Source organism: Cervus canadensis, chromosome 6, assembly GCF_019320065.1.
Source record: "Cervus canadensis isolate Bull #8, Minnesota chromosome 6, ASM1932006v1, whole genome shotgun sequence".
NCBI lineage: Eukaryota > Metazoa > Chordata > Mammalia > Artiodactyla > Cervidae > Cervus > Cervus canadensis.
Genome location: NC_057391.1, coordinates 18,320,347 through 18,328,419, shown reverse-complemented (window position 1 = coordinate 18,328,419; position 8,073 = coordinate 18,320,347). Strand labels below are relative to the sequence as shown.

Sequence of the window (8,073 nt, the reverse complement as noted above, 5' to 3'; positions counted from 1 at the left end):
CTGCCCAGTCTGTCCAGCCCAGGTGGGAGTGCGTGCAGTCAGCTGCCTACGGCTGCCTGGGTACAGAGCTCCAGGCTGAGAATGGTTCAAAGGGGGTGACAGAGGATGAGATGGTTGGATGACATCACTAACTCAATGGACATGAGTTTGAGCAAACTCCGGGAGATGGTGAAGGACAGGGAAGCCTGGTGTGCTGCAGTCCATGGGGTCACAAAGAGTCAGACACGACTGAGCGAATGAACAACAACAACAACGCTGCCGGCCAGGGCTGCGGTTGATGGCAGGAGAAGGCTCATTCCTCGCGACTGCGCCTCAGGCGGGAGCAGGCCTGTGCCTCCCACAACACCCCTCTCACAAGATTGCTGAGTGATTGGTGACTCTGGCCTCAGCAGTGATGCAGAGCTAGGCAGGAGGTTCTTAGAATGAGGGGCTCAGTAGCAGGACCACGGGGTGGCTTCCACGTCAGCCCGGCCCTCTGGCCTGATACAGTGGAACTGGTAGAGTATGTCCACCTGAGTAGGGTTGGAAGGTAGGGAAAAGAGAGAAAGGGAGAGTGCCTTTCAGGGTTCAGGTGTGTGTGTGTGTGTGTGTGTGTGTGTGTGTGGTGTGTGTGAAAACATTGCTCCTGTATGGCAAAAAGGTAGACTTATGTGGAATGTTTGAGTGTGCAGAAGAGGCTATGAGCAGGGCATACTTCAGTACAGGATGGGCTAGTGGTTATGGTGTTTGTCAATCATCTATTTTTGTATTAGTTATCCATAGCTACGTAACAAATGACTCTGAAAAACAGTGGCTTCAATGAACACCATTCATCATCTCACGGTTTCTGTAGGTCAGGAACTGGGGCACAGATGATTTGAGCATCTCATGAAACTGCAATCAGGGTGTCAGACTGGTCTGCAGTCACCTCAAAGCCCAGCTCTCCTGGCTGTTGGCAGGTCACTAGTTGTGACCTAGAAGCCACCCTCAAGTCCTTGCCACATCGAGCTCTCCATAGGGCAGCTCTCAATGTGGCAGCTGACTTCTTCAGAGCAAGTAAGTCAATGAGAGAGAGAGCAAGAATGAAAACAAAAGAGAGAGGGGAGGCGGATGGACTCATGATCTCGTATAACCTAATCTCAGAAGTGACATCCAACGCTTCTGCCATATTCTACTCATTAGAGTGCCACTAGGTCCAGCCCACACTCAGGGGAGGGGACTGCACAGGGAAACGACTACCAGGAAGTGGGATCATTGGGGTCTGTTCTGGAAGCTGCCTGCCACATCCATTGATTCATTCAGCAATTACCATATTTAATGAGGACCTGCTGAGTGGGGAAGATGGAACAAAATGGTGACTGTCACTTGAAGATTACAGTCTGGAAGGTGAGGCACATATTAACTAAAGAAACACACAAATTAGTGTCAAAATCTACTACAGCAAATGACCCCAAAATGTGGAGGGCAGTGGGGGATGGCCTCACAGGGTGCCATGAGAAGGTTTCCCCAGGGGACCAGGCCAGGGGGCTCCCCAAAGAAGGGCTGATTGAAGTGAGCTCACCTGTGAGGGAAGCCCGGGCGTTAGCTGGGTGCTGAGAAGAGGTGGGAATGGCAAGGGGCACCTTGAAGGCTAAAGGAACAGCATCATCTGTGTGTACTAGCGGTGAGTGTAAGCAAAGAGCGTGTGTGCGCATGAGTGTGTGTGTTCTGTTCCTAGACGGGTTTGAGTGTTCACACTGTGTAAGTGGATGGCGGGAGGAAACATCACTGCCCTTACATTAAGACCCTAAGGAAGGGACAGGAAGGTGGCGAAGGACAGAATCTGAGCAGCACTCTCTCTGAACCTCCAGAATTACGTCTCCTCACTTTTCTCCCCACTCTTCCACCCTCCCCACACCCTCTCTGGAAGATTTCTTTGGGGAATCGTATATGTCCTCGTAAAAAGCAAAAATCTGCTGATGCGGCCTAATGCATTATCCTGCAAAGCAGAGCTGTCTTCGGAAACTAGCTCTCCCCCGGCCCAGCGGAGAGGCTCCATTCTGCAAACCAGCATCTCCCTTGTTAAAGAGATGGCCTATTGATTGAGGCCAAAGTGACTTTTTATGGGTCCAGAGACAGGAAGGCGGGGGCCTGATAGGAGGGAGGTAGGGGAAGTTTGGCAGCCGCTGGGAAGAACAGAACAGTGGTGGGAAGGAAAGTGGGAGTGCCCTGGTCAGGACAAGAGCCTTTTGGGTGTCAAGGGAGCCAAGTGTGGAGAAGGTGGTGCTGAGGCAGGATGTGGTGTGGGGCTCGACCCTACACACCTGTGTCTGAGGCTGACGAATCTCACACACTGCCTCGTTGCACAGAGACAAGCCCAGACCCATGCAAATCTGCAGAACTGAGCAAAAGCCTACACGGTCCCTGTCCTCTAGGCACCCCACAAGGACTTTCCTCTTCCCAGAAGCACCTTGGTGGCTATGCAAGCCTTCCCAGTGTCTGGAATCCTGCCCCAAGCCCTCAGCCCAACACTAAGGGTGCGACTCCCATTCATCCATGTCTTCATTCATTCAGTAAATATCCATTCCCGTGGGCCTGGCACTGTATTAGTTTCTGGGGACACAGCTGTGGTTCCTGCCTTCATAGGCTCTTTCATTCAAGTAGCAAATAATCATTAAACAATTGTTCACTAACCATGGGATGACAAATGTGAAAGTGACATGAAGGAAAAGCACAAGTGAGAGCTAGCACGGTTTGGAAGGCATTATGGAGTCAGGGAAGGGGCTCCTTGTGTGCACGTTGTCCTCTGGTCCTTGCTAAACCCTGCAGAGGTAACCTGGCCTGTCTGGGTATCAGCCTTGCCTCGGCCCCCGTGACAATCCTGCAAGGGTCCATTGATGGTGTGACATGGGATCTATTTTCCCAGATTAAAAGTACAGTGATCTATACTCTTCTGACCCACTACCCATTTTCACAATGACTGGCTCTGTCAGTTACCTGAGACTGACCCATCTCTATACTGGCTGGCCTTCCCACTGCCTCCGCTCTGGGCCCCCCTTACCCCATGACACAACAGTCCCCTGGCAGCCGTGGGAGCTCCCCATAGAAAGCCATCTGCCAGGCCCCTCTCCAGGGTCCAGGAACATTTTCTTGGAAAATGGAAACCACTGGAAGTGAAAGAGTCTCTGTGTAGGGTAGAATGAGAGGTTAATTCAGGTTCACTCTGACAAATTGTTCCACCATTTATATCCTAGAAGAAATGAGACAAAGTCTCCTCCATCTTTACATCCCCAACCCCATTTACGGCCTGAACCATGATGGGGACTGATGTACCAGCCCCACCGTGTTTCTGGTCCTCGTCTCTTGCTCCCAGCCTGAACTTTTATCTTCTTCTGTGAATTACTCTTCTTTCTTCCCTGTTCAAACACCCAGTCCTCTGAGCTCAGGATCTTCAGAGCCCACGAATGCTTTTTTCCCTCCACCACAAAGTCTGACTTTAACAAATGAAAATCTTGCTTTTATGACTGTTATAATTTCCATCATTTTAAAGCAGTGATTCTTAACCTTGGCTGCACTTTGTAGGGACCTGAAAAGTTTCCATTCCGGGAACTTCTGATTTAATTGGTCTGGGGCTTAGCCTGGGCGACAGGATTCTTAAAGCTCCCAGATGACTTTAGTGTGCAGCCGGGGTCAGGAACTACTGCTTTAAAGAGTCCCATTTATGAATAGCAATGATTTCTTTTGTCTCCACTAATCCTGTCCTCCCCATGAAGAAACCTAAGCCTCAGCATCATTCATTGATTCAACACATGTGAGTTGGGCCCCTTCTATGTGCACTGTTCTAAGTGCTTGGGACACAGCAGAGAACAAAAACAGACAAAAATCCCTACCCTTAGGGGATGTTCTAACCAGGAGAGTCAGGCTAGAAACAATAGCAATAATATGGGGACTTTCCTGGTGGTCCAGTGGTTCAGACTTTGCCTTCTAACACAGGAGGTATGGGGAACTAAGATCCCACATGCCTTGTGGCCAAAAAACCAAAACACGAAAGAGAAATTCAGTAGGGAGGAGACCTGGAGATGCAGAGGCTGGGGAGGGTGGGAGAGAGTGCCTGGACACATATATATTATCATATGTAAAATAGATAGCCAGGAGGAACTTACTGTATGACTTATGGACTTCAAACCTGGGCTCTGTGACAACCTAGGGGGTAGGATGGGATGGGAGGTAGAAAGGAGGTTCAAGAGGGAGGGGCCATATGTATAACTATGGCTGATTTATGTTGATGTATTACAGAAACAAACAATATTATAAAGCAATTAAAAATAAATTAATTAAAGAAACAGAAACAATATTGTAATAAATTCAATAAATACTGTAAAATGGTCAATATCAAAATAATCTATTAAAAACCCAATAAAAATGTTAAAGCCAGTAATACCTAATAAATTTCAGAGTATTCATACATTCTCAAGTGAAAAGTGCTAAGAGGGAGGAAAAAATCAGGGTAAAGGTATCAGGGATGGAGAAAGATCATCCATCTTTTCTATAGACCTTGTGGAAATGATGTCTTTTGAGGAAAGACTTGAAGGAGATGAGAGAGTGGATGAGTGCAAACCCCCAAGTTGAGAACCATGGTAGATATTTCACAATATTATCCTGCTGCCTGTATCTAGAAGGAAGAACAGGAAGTGCTTCCATCGGTGACTGAATGTTGTAAGCAGAGAGGAGTAAGTGAAAAGAATCCATCAGAGATGACTCTCAGATTTCTTACCAAGTGTCCTTTAGCGAGCTGGGGATACTGCGATCTGGAGGTGAAGCTCCAGAACTACACTGTGGATATTCTGGTGTAAAGGCATCTAAGTAAACCAACACATATAGACCTGGATATGAAGTCTCAGCCTATGAAACACATCTGTCTTGCCATCTGGTTTTTACAGTTTAAAATAACTGGAAAAAAATCCAAAAGAAAATAATTATTTCCTGACATGTGAAAATTGTGTTCAATTTTTAATTTTTAAATGGCTGAGAAAAATTGAAAAAAGAATAACATTTCCTAACACATGAGAATTATATAAAATTCTAATTTCAGGGTCCATAAACAAAATTTGACTGGAACACAGCCACCATGCCTAGTTATTGTCACACTGTCCATGGTTGAGTTTGCAGTATAATGGCAGAGTTGAGTAGTTGGAACAGAGACCATTTAGCCCACAAAGCCTAAAATAGTTGCTGCCTGGCCTGCCACACACAAAAATATTTGCTGAACTCTTGCATAGATGATTGGATCCATGGATCTGGAGCTCAGGAGGGTCATCTAGACTGATGATATAAATACAGGCGTCATTAGCATCCAGAGGGGCTTCCCAGGTGGTGTTAGTGATAAAGAAGCTGCCTGCCAAAGCAGAAGATATAAGAGACACAGGTTTGATACCTGGGTGGGGAAAATCCCCTGCAGGCGGGTATGGCAACCCACACCAGTATGTTTGCCTGGAGAATCCCATGCAAATAGGAGCCTGGTGGACTGCAGTCCACAGGGTCGCAAAGAGTCGAACACGACTGACGCAACTTAGCGAGCACATACAGCATCCAGAGGTATTTAAGCCATGGATGGCAATGAGGTCAGAGCTTGAGAAGGGAAGGGGCTGAAGTCAGGCCCTGAAAAACTTAGATATTTGAAATTTGGATGGAGGAGAAAGAGGCTGGAAAGGAGATGAAGAAGCAGTAGTCAAGAGGTTGGAGGAAATTCCAGAGACTATGTTGTCATGGAAAAAAAGAAAAAGTGGGCCCACCAAGAGGTCAAAAGATCGATGCTGCTGAGAAGTCCAATATCGTGAGAATGAAAACTGTCTAATGAGTTTAGCAACAAGAAGGTAATTAGTAGCTGTGATGGGACAATTTCAGTGAAGAACAGAGAGAGGAAGCCAGACTGGAATGTGATGAAAGATGAAGACAGGATAGTGAGGAGACGGGAATGTGATATGAGGATAATTTTCCAAAGAAGTGCAGCTAAGAAGGGGACTGCATCCACCTATAGGGATAAAAAAAAAAAATGGTGGCTAGAACTGGAGGAAAGCCAAGGAGGTTTCATTGTTGGTCATTGTTGTTTTTTTGTTTTAACATCTGAATGCTTGGAGGGTATTTGGTTGGCAAAGGGAAAGAATGAAGAAACAGGAGAGAGAACAACCAAGGATGGAACACAGCGGCCTGGCCCTGTGGAAGCTCACTGGCAGAAGCCCTGGGTGCTTCCTCTGCCACTGTGAACCCTTGGAAGTTGGGGGAATAAGCCTGGACAAGGGGATCCCCTGCCTCCTATGCAGGTGCAGTAGAAAAGGGAGGTTCCCTGGAACCAAACAAAGTAACTTAAAATCCTGGCTCTGCCTCTGTGTGACCTTAGCAAGTGACCACTTGGAGTTTCAATTGCCTCTTCCATAGAGTAGAGCTAAGGCTCCCTAGTTGACAAGACCGGTGAGGATCAAATGCCATGGCATTGATGAACCAGTCACTGTCCCTAACACATGGGAGACACTGAACAAATGTTAGATTCCCTCCTCCCTGTCCCAGACCACTCCCAGCCCAGCTACTTCTTAGACTTTGTCTTGGGATAAAAGAGAAAAGAATCTTGGACACAAACTTGACCTATATTCAGTGCCAAGTCTTGTCTTTAAGGAAGGGAAGAGAGGCAATTCCAGGGATGTGCTCAGCCAGCTGGCCCGGACTTGACCAGATGCATTGAGCTCCTAGCAAAGGAAGGATCCTGAGATTCCTTATTCCAATTAGACCCTGCATGAACCCTCTGGGGCTTCCCTGGTGGCTCAGATGGTAAAGAATCTGCCTGCAATGCAGGAGACACAGTTTCAATCCCTAGGTCAGGAAGATCCCCTGGAGAAGGAAATGGCAACCCACTCCAGTATTCTTGCCTAGAGAATTCCATGGACAGAGGAGCCTGGCAGAGTATAGTCCGTGGGATCACAAAGAGTTGGATATAACTGAGCAACTAATACACACACATGAGTCCTCTGGCCACCTGAACTCTGGAAAGTGAAAGCAAAGTCACTCAGTTGTGTCCAACTTTTTGCAGCCTCCATGGACTGCAGCCTACCAGGCTCCTCCGTCCAAGTTTTCCAGGCAAGAGTATTGGACTGGGTTGCCATTTCCTTCTCCAGGGTATCTTCCCAACCCAGGGATCAAACCTGGGTCTTCTGCATTGCAGGCAGACACTTTACCATCTGAGCCACCAGGGAAGTGTTTGTCAAAGTAGGAATTCCTGGACCATTTTGTCAGGTTCTAGTTTTGTAGGGGGTTTTGTAGTATTGTGGAGTTATGGGGTTGTCTAGAATTGTCAGCAGTGCACCAAACTTTCACCTCCAAAGAACTTGCTGGAGAAAATGGTTTCTCTTTTGACTGCTGAGAACCCACAGAGATGGACAGTGCCCAGCAAAAAGGAAGGTGTGGCCAAGATCAGGAGACATGGATGACCTGGAGGGAGGAGACTGACAGACAATGCCCAGCATCACCACACTTGTGGGGCCATCTGCACGGAACACCTGCCTCGTGCAATCAGCTTCTCAGGCTGTGACCCAGAAGCATCCTGTTCTAAGCATCATCTCCCCAACCTGTTGTTTTGAAAAGATAAAATGGATCTATTTCCATGGCATTTCCCTCTCAAAGCTGCCACAGAGGCTGTAACTCCTGCTTTATCTCAGTCAGGGAAGCATTTCATCATTTTCTAGGACAAAGATCCTATGAAAGGCGCAGACCCGGCTGGGCTTTCATCATGAGAGATCAACGCAGCAGGCCAGGAAGGGAGAGAAGCCATTTGTTCTGACAAGTGAATCAAAGTATCAAAGCCACATCCTGCAGTTATTTAAATGAAATACTATGCTACATTGAATGTAATATATATAATTAATAAAGGTACCCCCACCTTTTCTATAGTCTTATGGGGCTGCAAAGAGATCATTACCAGAACAGACTTCTCCCATAGCACCCAGATGATGGGTGTGTACTCATCAGCTGATATGTACAGATGTGTGCATGTGCAAGTGAGCACGTATGCCTAAGTGTTTCTGAGAACTTGTGGCTAAGGAGTCATTTACTTAATCCCACCTAACC

The 8,073-nt window shown here is 47.2% G+C and overlaps 1 non-coding gene across 1 annotated transcript; it reads right to left on the bottom strand.

The window, feature by feature from the left end:
* Window positions 1-7,130: 7,130 nt before the first annotated feature.
* On the bottom strand, window positions 7,131-7,202 carry TRNAC-GCA. Its single transcript has one exon. It is a non-coding gene; the product is annotated as a tRNA-Cys (tRNA).
* Window positions 7,203-8,073: the final 871 nt, after the last annotated feature.